At 36.2% G+C, this 14,633-nt stretch overlaps 1 protein-coding gene across 1 annotated transcript in view; it reads left to right on the forward strand.

Moving 5' to 3' along the window:
* Positions 1-1,498: 1,498 nt before the first annotated feature.
* The window catches only part of LOC134747771 (connectin-like), a 302,894-nt gene continuing 289,759 nt past the window's right edge, over positions 1,499-14,633 (forward strand). The window contains exon 1 of the mRNA XM_063682406.1: positions 1,499-1,659. The gene's annotated coding sequence lies outside the window, so the exon portion shown is untranslated. The remainder of the gene's footprint in view (positions 1,660-14,633) is intronic.

Raw genomic sequence — 14,633 nt, forward strand, 5'->3', positions numbered from 1 at the left:
GGTTAGGTATATCCTCCTAGAAGTGACCCGTTAAGATTTTCGTTCCACACCCTACTTAATATAACCTCAGTGCCTATTCATTAGGCAAGGCAGGGCACGTTTTGCAAAGTCAGTGGCGACGTTCCACATCGTCAGGCCTGAATATTGAAACATTGTTTTAGTATTCATCCGCTTACACTCTTCAGTGCTTGTGTGAAAAATAAGTTGATAGAATTAGTTAGGAGGAAAGTTAGTTTAAATAAAATAAGGGCGTGCTCCCTGTACTCGTTTTGCAAACAAAAATAATAGCGGATTCGAAATTCCTAGTTCTCGGCAAACAAAACTATACCTCTCGCGTAGAATTATGGTGAAAAACTTCATTTATTTAGTAAATAGGCCACAAGGGCACTTTTACACGTCAACATTGAATTTACATACAAGCAATAATAATAATAATAATACATCAACAATTGTAATATACAACTACTGCAACTACCAATTCAAACTAACGTATTACAATTACTTAGAGATAAGGTCTCCTAATGTTGAATTACATAAAAAAAAACTTCATATAATAATAATATAAAAAGAACACATAACGTAAAATATCAAACAAAATCAAAGCAAATCAATTCAAAATGAATTTTAAAATATTTATCATTCAAAATTATCATTTAAAAGTAAATTCTAAACATAAGAAAACAACTCAAAATTTGCATTTGATCACTTTGCCTCACATGTGAATAAAATGCAACTTTCCTATCAGTTTTTGAACAATCAAGCCTTTACCAGCTGGTGTGGTGAAAATATAAATACTTTTTACAGACTAGTTTGTTCTGTAAAAAATCTGCATAGGTATAAAGTATCAAGTAGGAGCGCCGACTCCAAGAGACATGGGAAATAGGTTCAGGAGAAGAAAAAGGTATAAAGTATCATGATACCTACATTATTTTGGTTTTGCTCCGTGACATAATAGAAAGAGGTAACTTAAACAAGATTTATCGACACGGAAGGCATACATTTTCGACGAGGAAAACGCGCATTTTCACTATGTTTTCGCTGTTATTTTGCACGCCCAAAGCGTGACCACACGAAAACACGATCCTATTTTCCAAAAACAAAATCACACCTCTCAAACTTTCCCAACTATATTCGGAGTAACGTAAGAATTGATTTTTGATAGTTGTGAATTGACATTTATATAAAGCTAAGGCTATCAGTTCAACGGTAGATTTTAGATTCATATACATATAAGTATAAGGTTCAATTCATAACTGTCTAAAATAAATTCTTACGTAACTCCGACTTCAGAAAATATAAGAAAATATAAAGAGAATAATCTCATTAAACAATCATTTCATTTTCTAAATAGGTAACGTCAGCGTCAATCACACAAACCCACCAAACCAGCACCTTACACAATTTAAATTTCATTTCTAAATTCAAAATGACACCAATTAAAACTTTTGTCATGAAAACGTTCCGTTTTCGAAAATGGCAACAAAAGTTGAGTGGCCCAGATGGCGTTGACACAGGAAGCGTCGATACAGACGAATGTTCGCCAGTCGCAAAACTGCCGCGGAGGAGGGATGTCGCGCTCCGAGCCGACTGCGCCGCGATGTGTCAGTTAGTGAGTGTTGTTCGAGTTTGAGGTTATGGCTGGTTGCTGTTACGTTTGAGGTAAGTTTTAAGACAAAATAAAGTTTTGTAAAAATAAAACAAATGTAGATTATTATGCTGACACCGTAATTTGTTTAAATATAGGATTGCCTAAGATACGACGAACTTTGACGAAGTTATTTCTGTTTAAGCGATTAAAAGTTTTGCGATCATATTTTATATAGAATTATTTCAAGTATTTATTTAACCTGTAGGTCGTTAGGCTGTTTTTTTTCAATAGTAAGAACTTTGTATTTTAAGCATAACGTGACATTAAACAGTTTTGCTTTAGGCTTCTGTAAATTAATTTATATTATTAAAATTTTAATTGATAAATTTTAAAATAAAAGCTAGACCAATACGTAACTTGACAAAAAAACAGGATCATTTATTACATTTTTAAATTGTTATGCGAATTGTTATTATTGATAGGTACCTACTATTCTACCGTCATGAAAAGTTGCTGTAAGAGGGTTTAGCTAATCCTTAAAGCTACGTTTTCATATGCAATCCTATTGTAAGTGTTTGTTAAAAAATACGTAATACATACATACTTAATTAAAAATAAAACTTCTTATGCCACATAGGTGCGCTAGTTTTCGTCCAGCTCTAGTTATCGTCCACTTGAATAAATTTGAATATAAACTTACATTGCTGCAGAAATTTGGACTTATTGCAATTTTCAATATCATACAATATATCTATCTACATGAAAATGATATTTCGCAAGTAGCAAATTATAAATTAAATATATTATTTGATAATAATTGTACGATTTAAACTTTCACGATTTCTACACATTATTAAATTGTAAAACGGGACTTAATCGCGTATTTAACGCCGGAGGACCACATGACTAGGAAGGTGCTAGTGTGTGGAAAAGCCGACAAAGAGTGGACGACCCCAACTTACATGGATGTCCGTAGTTAAGAAAGACCTAGAGAATAAGAATATAGACCCAACGACGACCCGGAACAGATACAACTGGAGAAAATTGATTAGGAGAGCCGACCCCAAATAAAAATGGGATAAGGCCTGAGGAAGAAGAATTTTTGTAACTACCTGCTTTTCATTATTATTCACAACGACGGGACTTAATCGCGTAAAATAAGTCGCGTTTCGAGGACGGCGTGGTCCCTGGAGAAGACTGGCTCAAGTTGACATCAACATCTAGGCGCGCGAGTTTTTCGAACTACCCGCACTTGGTCTTGTTTAATAATGAGTAAAAATCGTGAAAGTTTAAATCAGTGTTGTACCTGCTTTTCAACTCGCGTTTTAATTCAATATAATTTTTACAACACCTGCTGGTAAAGGCAAGACAAGGTAATTTCTACAGTAGGTAGGAACTTATTGTCTTTGCGTTGGTGTGGTAAAAATTTTGTGTTTCACTCTGTGGCAAAACCTTGCATCGCTCAAGATTCCACTTTTCGCATTTTTCGCTTGCTCGGGTATCAATATTAGCACGATCGGTTAAACAACAACTTTGCCCCCTTGTAAAACAAGTAACTATTTTACAGCTTGTATGTAAAACTTCATTAAAACCCGTTTAGTTGAGCCAATTTTGCCAAAGATATCGCCATACAGCCAAGACTCAAGAGCTATTCTGATAGCAGAGCAATTGTCAGGGAAAATTTAATGCAATTGACCCGTTTTCATCAAATACAGTGGAACCTCGATAAGGAGAACTTCTCGTTAACACGAAATAAAATGCTATTCTCTTCCTTCAAAGCCACCTTCACGTTCACGAGATACAGCCTGGTGACAGACAGACAGACGGACAGACAGGCAGAGACAGACACTACACAGACGGAAAGACACTGTCTTAGTAATAGGGTCCCGTTTTTACTCTTTGGGTACGGAACCCTAAAAAGTGCGTTTTTTGACTCATACCTAAAGAACTTATTGCACATGTCAAAATATTCATTCACAAAACAACTGCAGTTATTAATTGTAATAAATGTGTAGGTAGGTATAAACATTTATTAAAATAGACAAGGGATCACAATAGGGAATATTAACGCAAAACCTCTGCGTAGAGGGCGTCACTAGCACAATCACAGGGCCTGCCGCGAAACACGACATGGATTGTCGGTTCGTGCCTCTCTATCACTCTTACTTGTATCGATAGAGAGGCATAACGAAATTTCGATCTTCGCGTTTCGCGGTAGGCCACCCGTAAACAAACCGCCTTGATTAATCAATATCATAGTGAAAACTTGTCAAAAAACTGTTTAAAGGCATATTATGTATAAGTTACTCTATGGTTTAGGATGGGCACTAGTGCTGCACTCTGTCGGCAGAATATTGCCTTAATATTCTCTGTTAACAAGTTCAATTAAAAAACACAAACGGCTTGCGCCGCAAACAATATATTTACTAAATTTGGCAAAACCAATTATCTATGCGAAATAAGGTCCATTCTGTGGTTTCAATTAATATCATAATGTTATATCTAAATTACATTTCGAAATATTGCTGTATTTTGGAATGTAATCACACATAGGACAAAAGGTCTTATTTGTTATTAGTACATACATACATACATACAATATAATCACGCCTATTTCTCGGAGGGGTAGGCAGAGACCACGGATTCCCACTTGCTACGATCCTGACATACCTCTTTTGCTTTTATGACTTTCATATTGTTATTAGTAATGTCTGGTAAACCTACTATACAATAAACAAAGATAGGGTGTGGTTTTATTTATAAGATAGTGTTTGTTTTAATGCTGCTACTACCCTGCTTTAAGAGTCCCCGGCAAGCTCGGCCGAATTTCACCTTCCCAAACACGGAGTCAAGTTCTCATTTTAAAACTACGTGTTGAATTGTAATGAAACTTTGCACATGCAATGACATGAGGTATATCTAGGGCTATAATTATATCAACCTTTCTGAAACATTGAATAGGTAATCCTTAGGTTTAGGTATTATTCCTACCCCCTGCCAGAAATCGAAGTTGTATGTATTATAATAATATGACATTACATATCCCGCTGCGGGAGCTTGGACATTACCAGCACATTATGGCTGTGTATTAAAGTATTCTACTGGGCGCTGGACGTGTTAAGTACCTATTATATATGACATATTGTAGAATGAAGAGCTTTGATATGGACTTTGGCTACAGTATCTATCGCTAATTACTTAATACATACCTACTTTAGTGACGATCAGAGAGTTTTTTGACTTGAACTTTCGCTACGGTAAGATGCATTTATTACCTACCTACTTAAAGATGATCAGAATGTTTGTTGGTCTTGTAACTCCAAAGTAAATTTAAGGAAGGTATCACTGTCTCGATATTAATGAATTTCATATATTTAGCTTAAAATAAAAGCTAATAAGCTTAATCGAATTTAAACTGTTGTGAGACATACTAATATTAAATTATTTTACGGTTTAGACTCACTTGTTTTAGTCACTCGCGCGACATGTTTCGGAGAGCCTAGGTCTCCTTTCTCAAGCACTAATAGTGCGAGCAGCGTTCACGACGACCGTGTGTTGCGTACTGCCGCTGCCGCGCGCCGCGTCGCTCGCTGCGCGCGCGCCGAGAAAACCGGTTAGGTTAGGTTAGGTCTTGCGCTATCGTTGTATGCGGGCACAGTGGTGTGTTTGGGTTTGGGTCACCTAACACTTGTAGTGCCACACAGCACGAACTCACTATGTCCACTACACTGTCACAACACTCACCGGCATTCTGCTGAGGAATCACAGGCTTCCATGCTGGCGGCACAGCCCAGCCGCTATCCCGATTGAAATTAGGGCGCCGCCCAATCTCGATCGCTTCACGTATTTTACGTGGTACGTAGCATTTTTCTCGTACCAGTAATCTCGCCTTGTCAAACCGAAGATAGTGCGACGCGCCTGTATCTAGGGCGTGCTCTGCCACTGCGGAGATGCTGCATTCCATCTTCTTAACACTCCGTATGTGTTCTAACAGTCTAGTGGACACGTTGCGTCCGGTTTCTCCTATGTAGGATTTACCCAAAATTATTAATTTCTCCTATGTAGGATTTACCCAAACCCAAACACACCACTGTGCCCGCCTACAACGATAGCGCAAGACCTCCCCCAACCGGTTTTCTCGGCGCGCGCGCAGCGAGCGACGCGGCGCGCGGCAGCGGCTGTACGCAACACACGGTCGTCGTGAACGCTGCTCGCACTATTAGTGCTTGAGAAAAGTGACTAAAACAAGTGAGTCTAAACCGTAAAATGATTTAATAATAAGCTTATTTACTTTATGTCAGTTGAAAAATGTAAAGGTGAGACGAGAATCTTGATTATTTTATATTAAGAAGGTACTAAAAATAAAATAACATTCCTTCATCTTTTCACGGCCCAGGTGCTATTACCTAACAATTTGGAGCCACGAATTAATTAAAGGACAGATTACGTCACGGGCCCCATCTTGCTGGATTAATCCGCCCTTGGGCCGAAACTGTACGTTTCTGGATTGTGATTTAATTAGCTGACTGTACCAGTAGCTTGGAGGTGAGTTTACTTGTAAACCAGGAGACGCTTCATTTTTAGGGTTCCGTAGCAAAAAGAGGCAAATTGGAAATAAAATACATGCCGACGTTTCGAACCTCTTTGACCACGAACTCTGTAATATGCACTGCCTTATGGGAATATAGTTTAGATCCGGAAACCGCTTTCAACTTTTGTTATGTTACTGGGCATGGTACTGGGTCTCCAAAACTGCTGGGAGACAGCGGCGCCGGCCATCTACTTCAGCGGAATAACGTCATCAAAATGACTCCCGCCTCGGTGCGAATATTGCATATTGCACCGAAACTATGCATTGCACATACACGTGTGGGGTATTAAATAAAAGCCAATTAAATACGCTATATTTCATTTCTACATTATGGACCAAAATATGCAATAGTTTAAGAGTAATTTACAAAGAAATCAAAATGATGTAAAAAAATATTCGATTATTTGAGTTTTATAACCAAACCAAAAGTCGGACGTTAAAGCAATGTACTACAACATTAAAGCTGACGTATCAAGCCATACATTGATATCAAATAAATCAAAATCAGACCAAAAATGTGAAAATTATGCATCAAAATGTAGGTATTTGCTAGAACAAATGAATTAAAGTTAAAAAAATCGAAATTGGTAATTTTCAGGATAATCTGTATAAGCTTCTAGTATGTTATTTATTACTATTAGCATTAAAAACTCGCGCGCCTAGAAGATGTTGATGTCAACTTTAGCCAGTCTTGTCCGAGACAACGGGCACAACGCCGTCCTCAAAACGTCGGAGGTAAATTTAAAACTTATTTTACGCGATTAAGTCCCGTCGTTGTGAATAATAATGAATACAATATCTATTATTATGTCTTAGGCCGGTTCTAGATGTCCAGTCTTTTCGCCGGACAATTGTCAGAGTTCGGCGATGATGTCTTGATTTCTTGGGGGTAGTTCTCGGTAGCCGTATACAAAACTGGACGGTCCGGTTTCCGGCAAAAACGCCGGACGTCTACAACCGGCCTCACAGACACACATTTTAACAGTTCTATTTATATAAAGAAGGCCCGGTTCTTACCTAAGTTCGCCTACTTTCAAAATTAGGATGAAGTGATATCTTTTAACGGAGTTTAAAAAAATATCAAGAAGGGCAGAAATAGGTTGAACTTCAAAATAATATCAATTGGTACCAATTTTTTGTCTATCATTATACTAATACTAAAGGTGTAACACCGGACTATTTAAAAACTTTAATAATTTGAAACTAAAACCTAAAGATAACAAACTAAGAAAGAAAACTAATTACTATCAGTTCTGAGCTACGAGTAGATAAACTAGTTTCTGAAGAGTTGACAAGTGTAATTGGTTAAACTTGATTGATTGACTTTTGAATTTAAATTGATATTCTTTGAAAATGTTATTATCATTTTGTTAAAGGTATTCTCGCTCAATTGGTTTATGATTGAATAACTACGTTATCTTAGTTGAACGCCGAAATACGCCACGATCAATAAGATTTAAAACCACAGACGTAAGATACACAATGGATTGATAAATCTTAGATTAGGTCTTAAAATTATTCAGCTTTCTGGTTGTAGAGTTAATAGACCTCACGTTTCATTCAGGTATATTAAAATGGAACATTATATGAATTATCAAACAAGCGCAAATTGACAATACAGGTCGGAATAGTATGCAAAATTTAATGAACCGTTACGTCCAGCATTCACATGTGATATTCATATCCAGTGGAGTATAATTATAAAACCATTACGGCATGGAAAACATGATATAGGATGAAATTAATATAGCATTCTGTACGTTCATTTTACGAGGGTAGTTTTGAAATGTTTACAATGCTGTTTGGAATCAAGTGTCATTAACCTTTGATTTTAACCACATTAAGCTATGAGGACACATCGAAAACAAGAGCAACGAACCATTTTTTGGCATAACATTTTGTCCAATCTGCTTTTTATCGGTGCCCCATACAAATTTCCACCCCCCTTTTCACCTCCTTAAAGGATGATATTTTGGATAGAAACTACCCTATGTCCTTCCCCGGGACTCAAACTATCTCTATACCAAATTTCAACTAAATCGGTTCAGCAGTTTAAGTGTGAAGAGGTAACAAACAGACAGACAGAGACACTTTCGTATTTATAATAATAATATAGTATAGAAGTATGGATGGATTAAACAGTATGGATATGGCATATTTTTACGACATTGAAAGAAACTTCGTTACTTTTTGACAGACAGCCCAATTCGTGCACTATCAAACTAATATTAGAACGATATTGAAATCGTATCAGTTAGCTGTCATTCGTGAGTTCATTTCACTCAGCCTTGTCCACACAAGTACTTACGAGTATTAGTGTAAGCGAGACGCCCGCGCGAATGTCAGCTAACTGATACGATGCCAATAGGTATCATTTTAATATCGGTTTGATGTCAGTGCATGTTCGAATTAGCCTGAATAACGTAGCATGTTTTAACCTGAAATAAATATCAGTTAATGCGGCACTCTAAAAAGATTGACGGCCTGATTCGAACTCTAGATACGTCAAAAATTTGCTAAAGTTACGACATGGATCGGATATGTGAGTCTAAAAACTGACAACAAAGTTTTGACGTATCTTAAAGTTCAAATCAGGCCGTGAGTTTGCTATCGCAAGCATTAAACGCTCAAAGTATCTCAAGAACCTAAAATATTCAAGTAGTTAAACGTACGTAGGTAAACCTACCAGAGTCCTAAGTTAGTCCATCATAACTGTAATGGTCACGCTATTCACAGAAACACTTGTTTAAACAGAGTACAAATATATTTACAGGGAAAATTAGCAATATATAGGACTTAGTATGATCAATGAGGATATAATAAGATAGAGCGGTACTGTCATAGTAAATTTTGTAACCACTGTAAATTCACTGCCATCTATCGACATACTTTAAAACTAAAAATGAAGATTTAAAAAAATACGTTAAAATGTATTAAAATATGGATATTTTTTTTTTTTATTTGCATTAATTTATTTTTATATGATTTTGACCCATGTTCTTTCACTGGTATGCGTTAAAATTATAAATAACAAACGAAACAGTCAACGCCCTCTATACGAGTGTAGGCCAAAACTAGTGGCGCCATCTGATCGAGAGTCAAATTTTCGTGATTTTCGAGGCACGTTTTTTCCTTAGACTGTATCCATCTATTACGGAGTTATATCTATCTTTGGTATGATGAAGATGTTTTCCAGACCGTTTCTTCTTTAGCGTGACCATTACATCTGGCGACCGTGACAGGACAATAGAAGAGCAGAATACGTCACAATAACAGCAAGGTGTGTAGCCAAGATGCCAATCGTTTACCCTCACTAGCAAACGAAACGCATTACGCAACTGTCGTCGCTACGGAGAGAACTGTCTTAACTAGGCACCCAGGGCGCTCACCCACAAAATTCCTACCAACACTGCAAATGAAGTCAATTAACAAACGTAACTGCATTTGTCAGGCGAGTTGGTCATACAAATTGGTTTCCCTTGGGTGAAAAACGCAAAAGTCTTTAGAAATATAGTTAACTCACATAAGATGTCAACGGGCTCTAATCCCCTCCGAAAGGAATCAGAGGGTCCCGTACCCTAAATCCCTTTTATTTTATTAACGAGCGAGGTGGGGAAATAGGGATATTCGCTTACTCGATAAACCTTTCCCTGGTTTGAAGGGTGGAACGATTATGTGAGTTGGAAATGTATTAAACAAGAGTCAGAACTTTGTGACATGCGTGGGGTCTCATTGCTAATTGTAACAGTTCGTTACATATTTATTTCATGGGTTTTATTTTTAATTAATTGTTATGAATGGGAAAGGTTTTAAAATCAAGGGGCACATCAAGTGCTTTCCTGATTATTGAGATTAGGTTGGAATTTTATTGGTTATAAGACTTATAAGCATTTAATTTGCTCTTACGTTCAGCAAAATTAAAATTATATATATACCTTAGGTAGTTACATACCTATTCCCGCATCGTGTCTAGAGGTTATCTAAAAATGTCCGATAAAATGTGTGCCACTGAAAGGTTTTATAACGAAAGACGCTTTAGATCGTATTCAACAGTAAGTTGACGTGGGTTGATATTAAAAGGACAATCTGGCAGGTACAAAATCAAATTAGACATGTCTGGTACCAAATCGAATACTTGTACATAAGACAAGCTTCTTTTAGAACTGATAAAGTAATGGAGGAATTATTTAACTAAATATTAGACGAAAATGTTGGGTGTATTCTAAAGAAAAAGATATGTGCCATTCTCAATTAAAAGGGTACTTATTGTCGGTTGTCAATCAGGCGCTATTTCCATATAGCTTTAATTTGAAATCAACCTTATCGACAAGCGACAATGTGGTACCTTGTGGTTGAAAACGTTACATATGTGTATTTGCACAAATTAATGTAGTAATGAACATAGGTGGACAGTAATTTTGGATGCGTACATTTCACTTGAAGAAGCATGCAAATTTTTCTTACTAGCTAAGTACTATAACTAAATATACCTATATACAAAATATATACGATCGGAAACTCTTTATCCTTGTATATGTATAATCTTGGTTCGCGAGAATCTTATTTCGAATTTTATATTGAATAGATACCTAGTTGTACCTAATTCGAATTAATTAAGAATGAACCGTATTGAAGAGGATCATTATCCCGTTCAATGGCCTGAACAAGTTTGGCCTAAGTACCGTCAACATATTCAAAAGCCTATTTTCAAGTCCAATGTGGAAAAGCGTTTTAAGTTAGATTACATTGGTGCGGTAACAAACATTTTGAACCATCATTATTATATAAGTTCCAGTAATTGTTTAAGTTTGTATTATATGATTAAAAATAGAGTAACCTAATAAGTAAAAAAACAGCCAAGTGCGAGTCGGACTCGCGCACGAAGGGTTCCGTACCATTACGAAAAAAACCAGGAAAAAAATCACGTTTGTTGTATGGGAGCCCCATTTAAATATTTATATTATTCTGTTTTTAGTATTTGTTGTTATAGCGGCAACAGAAATACATCACCTGTGAAAATTTCAACTGTCTAGCTATCACGGTTCATGAGATACAGCCTGGAGACAGACAGACAGACGGACAGACGGACAGCGGAGTCTTAGTAATAGGGTCCCGTTTTTACCCTTTGGGTACGGAACCCTAAAAAGTATGTATACCACGGATACGGATTTTGTCACAAAGAACTTGCTCCTTTATGGAAATCGGGTATATCGGAAGGAAGACAATGCCGTCTTCATAACGAACCGTTTTAGTGAATAGGTAAATTAAGTAAAGCATTAAGAATTGTAATTATGCTTACTGGTAAAAACCACTATGTACATATTCTAAATTCTCGTTAAGTGAAATGTAAAATTTCTTATGAGAAATAAAATTCTTTAACCCAAAATAAAAGTTTATCGCAGCTTTTTGTCTGTCGCACGAAACAAAAAAGTCAACTTAATTTAAATACTATTTCGTATACAGGACAAACGGCGTCTAAAAATTCTCAGGTCACCGTAAAATGAGGAAATGCTGCCAACATTCCTCATCCAACCGCATGTCTGCAAAACACACGTGGCGGGGCGTCACTTCGTTTCGATTGTTATAGGTACATGTTATAGTTTGTCAAAGGACTGTCTCATTTCAAACATAGACAGAAATAATCATACTATCTTTGTCTTACACAAGTAGACGCACATAAAAGAAAAGGATGAGTATACAGTTTTTTTTTGTTCTTATTTACTGCCAATTTGATTTGACCAACTATATAAAGTCTTATCGTGAGAAGAGTTTTGCAAGTCTAGAAAATAACTAGTTAGATTATTGGTAGTAAAGTCATTTTGGAATTTTATTTTATTAAATATAAGCCATAAGATGCTGACTATCTAAGAAGTACTATCTGGGGCTGGATTTCCTACGAAGGAGCAACAACTACTTGTCGATAAAAACCTATTGGTTATAGGTAGTACCTAAAATTGAACATGAAGGTTCATGATTTTTTTTGTGCCAAAGTATTGACGAAAGAACATCTTAATCCGGTAAGAGTACAGCGAAACAAAATTTGTATTGCACTGTCCTATAAACGGCGGTTCCCTGAGCCAGAAGGCGAAAAATCTCCTTATATGATCATGTTTTTCTAAGAGGCGTTGATATTCGTAGACGTGGAAAAAATATATGTAGTTCTTGACTATATTATCTTTAACAACATAGCTTCCGATACACGAATTATGACACTTCGCTCGATACAATTAATTCCCAAAGTAACCTCTAACTCGGACTTTTAATCCTACTTTACTCGGTTATTTATTATGTGATACTATAAACAAAAGAAGAAGAAAAAACAATCTTAACGTAAATAGTAATTTCATAGCTTTAGAATTTCGATATTGTAAGGTAACGTTTTTAAAATAAATAAAAACCGACAAAATTCGATCAAAATTGACACTTGGCGCGTATGTTCTTTCCTGTTCTTTCTTGCGAAATGTGACAAAGACAGCGGCAAACCGATGGAACGGCCTTAAGAACAATTTAAAACGCTTCATCGCGTTCACTTAACGGACCGCTCCGTATGCTTTCTACATGAAGTCGTACACGTGTGGCAAAAGGACATTTAATGTTTTAGGGTGCTTCGACATGCTAATGTAAGAGGTTTGACATTATGGCTGAGTGGCTCGTGGCATTGTAAGCAAAATTCATGTCTATGCTACTTTTGATGAACAAAGAAAAGCAAGGATTTATGAAATAAGAACTATTTTCAGTTCGGCACCGGCAGATAATTAACCATATACTTCAATTTATTTTAATCTCTTATAAGTCTATCACTTATATAAGGCTTTTTGTAAGAACTAACTAAAAGAAGAAACAATTCGGCGAATTATTATGTCGATGTTTTCTATGAAACACCAGGCATTTTTTCACGATTTCGGGGTTCGCTCTATAGTAAACGTTCTTACATAGGTGTTGAAGTAAAATAATGCAATTCGTTAAATTTCACTCTGTTCCATGTAATGTAGGTACTTGTACTTGTTTCAAGATACCCATATCTTACCCTGAGTATAAAAAATATTCAATGCCCTGAATTTCATAAGGCAAGTGAGATAAGACCCACCTTAATTGAAATATTTATTTAACTAATTTGGATTTATTATTATGCAAAACTCACTTAATATAGGTTTCTCATTTGTTTAAGTTTCTTCATATACCAAAATAGTAAAAAAAAACACGGCACTTGAAAAATACAAGTTTTATAAAAGTACTCTTTTGGGCTTTATTGAACATATACTTCTTCTTCTTCTTCAAGTGCCTTCTCCGTCCCAGAGGTTGGCGACCTTATGCCTATATGCCGTTCTATCCGTAGTACGCAGTAGAACACCTTGCTCCAAAACAAAACATAAAACGCCATGAATGGATGACAGATGAAATAATGCAGCTGATGGACCAACGCCGACTTTATAAACACTCAGATCGTGTTAAATATAAAAATATAGATAAATTAATTGAAAATAAAATTAGCACTGCTAGAACACAATGGTTGATAAACAAATGTACAGAAATAGAAGAACTGCAGAGAAAACATGATAGCTATAATTTGTATAAAAGAGTAAAATAATTTACGGGCAGAAATAAGAAACGTATACCTAACATGTTAGTAAATAAGAACAATAGACTAGTAACTGATGAAGAAGAAGCATGTGAGGTATGGGAAGAATATGTGCAGGATCTACTCAAAGATGACCAGCGAGAGGGTACATGGACAAAAGAAGATAATACGGAAGGACCTCCTATACTCAAGTCTGAACTTATAACCGCTCTAAAACGTATGAAACTTAGAAAGGCTGTGGGTCCGGATGGAATAATAGTGGAAATTCTAAAACTCATACACGAATATGGAAGAGATTAATCTTTTGTTTAACAAATTGTATAACTCTGACGACGTGCTGCCTGAAGACTGGCTAGTCTCATTATTCACACCTTTACCAAAGAAAGCTAATGCGAGATCCTGCGGTGACCACAGAATGATCAGTGTAACGAGTCACCTTCTGAAGTGGCTTCTGAAAATACTGCATGGCAGAGTATATAGAAAAATTTAAGAAAATATAAGCGAAACACAGTTTGGTTTTAGAGCAGGCCTTGGTACTAGGGATGCTTTAGTAGCCGTAGTAAACATAGTTCAGAGATGCATAGATGTGCAAAGAGACGTCCATATGTGCTTTATAGATTTTGAAAAGGCCTTCGACAACGTACAACACGATAAATTATTTCAAATTCTAAAATCGATTGGCTGGGATGGAAAAGATATAAAATTTATTAAAAACCTATATTATAATCAAAAAGCAAAAATAAGAGTAACATATCAAAAGAAGTAAAGATAGAAAAAGGTGTGAGACAGGGATGCATTCTCTCACCCTGTTTATTTAACATTTACTCGGAGACTATTTTCAAAATGGCACTCGAGGATTTCGACGTGGGCATTCG

The sequence above is a fragment of the Cydia strobilella genome, chromosome 15 (assembly GCF_947568885.1).
Source record: "Cydia strobilella chromosome 15, ilCydStro3.1, whole genome shotgun sequence".
Classification (NCBI taxonomy): Eukaryota; Metazoa; Arthropoda; class Insecta; order Lepidoptera; family Tortricidae; genus Cydia; species Cydia strobilella.